The sequence below is a fragment of the Limulus polyphemus genome, unplaced genomic scaffold (genome assembly GCF_000517525.1).
Source record: "Limulus polyphemus unplaced genomic scaffold, Limulus_polyphemus-2.1.2 Scaffold1620, whole genome shotgun sequence".
NCBI lineage: Eukaryota > Metazoa > Arthropoda > Merostomata > Xiphosura > Limulidae > Limulus > Limulus polyphemus.
This window is the reverse complement of record NW_013667230.1, coordinates 151,988-154,136: the sequence shown is the minus strand read 5'-3', so window position 1 is coordinate 154,136 and position 2,149 is coordinate 151,988. Positions and strand designations below refer to the sequence as shown.

The 2,149-nt window shown below is 34.5% G+C and overlaps 1 protein-coding gene across 1 annotated transcript in view; it reads left to right on the top strand.

Annotated features, from left to right (window-relative positions):
• LOC106464327 (zinc finger protein 665-like) overlaps positions 1 to 2,149 on the top strand; it is a 36,147-nt gene that overhangs the window by 15,693 nt on the left and 18,305 nt on the right. The window lies entirely within an intron of this gene.

Below are 2,149 nucleotides of genomic sequence, written 5' to 3'. Positions count from 1 at the left end.
CCAGTTCTTCTTCTTCTTCAAACAAATGTTGCAGTACATAGCCTTTACCTGTGTAAAAGAATTAGCACATGTTTGTGATCTTGAGACATCTGGTGAACAAGAATATCATAACTACTTGGTAATTGAAAATTTTTAATATCGAGATTGAGGTCAAAATATTCTGAAACATGGTAAAATAATAATAGGGAGAAGCAAAAAAAAATTGCCCCCAGGCCCTTTGAGACCTAGTTACACCATTGCTTTTAACATATTTTTTATTAAATGTAAGAGTGCCAAGAGAAGACTGTAATTTCGAGGTGCTGATTTTGTCTTAGCAACTTACTTGTTCTTCTTCTAAGTAGACTTTAGTTGGAACTGAGGGAAAATTCTGAAAACATAAATTTACAGGATATAACTTCTAAAATGTATTTATTTAGTGTATTGGTTAATAGAACAATTCTAATAAATCATTCTATCATAATAATATGCTAATCACACTATATTTTTCACATCAGTCAATTTGCACCTTCTGTGACAAAAACCCCAATAAAACGTCTTGAGTATCTTGTTATAATACACCAACCACAATATCGTTCGAATTGCACATGTGTATCTTTTTAGATTTAACACACTTACTACAATAAAGTGTCACACTAAAAATGATATAACTAATGACTTGGCAAAACAAAACGTGTATATTTATTTAGAATTGAGGAAACAGCAGATTGATAAAAAGGATGAGCTCAAAATACATAACATAATATAGCAGAATGAACTAATGTAGTGGTTTTTACGCTCGTCTCATCTAGCCTGTAGTGGATGATCTTGACAGAAGTGTCAACTTTGTGAGCTCCCTAGTGGTATAGCGGTAAGTCCAAGGACTTATAACGCTAGAAACCTGGTTTCGATACCCGTGGTGGGTAAAGCACAGATAGCCCACTGTGTAGCTTTGTGCTTAACTACAAACAAAGACAGTCGCCCATGTACTTTTTCGGGGGAAAATAAAGCTCTCAAAATTTCTTTATATATAAAACCGGAAATCCACCGTTTGTGATATTGTTGTCAATTCCCACTTTTCGTCTATATCGAAATGATACTCAGAACACCTCGACTGATTTCATTAAAACTTTCACTGATATTCCTTAACTGTTTTCTTCTCACAGTGGAAATAATAACCAAATTGCCCCCCCCCCAGTGGCACAGCGATATGTCTGCAGACTTACAACGCTAGAATCCGGGTTTCGATACCCGTGGTGGGCAGAGCACAGATAGCCCATTGTGTAGCTTTGTGCCTAATTACAAAACAAACAATAACCAAATTGCATGAAACTCAGAAAAAACTTAGTGAATATTGTCTAGTTTCGAATTAATTCCATTTAATTTTTCTATCAGTCTTTTGAATAAAAAAAAGATTAAAAAAATACTTCCGTTCGTCGTAGAATTTAAATTTTATTTGTTGTATATTTTACTGTTGCTCAGAAAGTCCCATTTAATTACAACTTCATTTATATTCATTAACATATTTCTTTTGACGTACCTTATTTTGCTGAATTTTTGCGGCAAAATAAATCGTAAAAAACACGGCAAAAAGGTCAAAGATTTATGGTAGATCTTTTCAAAATTGATGCCTCTATTACCTTTGTCAAGCGTGGTAATATATATATCTTTAAACATTATTCTTGGTCGAGATCAATTTATATATAATAAGTATAGCTTTTTTCCAGTAACTAATAAGTTATTTTGTTTATTTATGCGCGTTGTAAGATCTAACTCATCAAAATGTCTCCCAATGAGTCAGCGGTAAGCTTCCGAACTTACAGTGCTAAAATCCGAGCTGTGAACAATAAGATCTGGAGAAAGAAACGACCTCCACAACGTGCAGAATGGTATCATTAATGTTACACATGATAGTGACCACATCCTCCAACCCTTTGTAGTGTTGCGTCATCGAGATCATGTGATTCTCACGCTCTCTACTTTCTAGAATTATCCTGTACTTTGGCGAATGTTCTAGTTCTTACTGGATATAGGGTAGGCTGGTATATAAAAGAGGGGAATGTAATGTGTGTGTAGATAGTGAGTAATTGAACTGCAGTCACAGGGCACGAGAGACGTTACAGTGTTTGTTTAGCTTGATTGTTGAGGTTGAGTGTATCTTAAAGTTGTATTC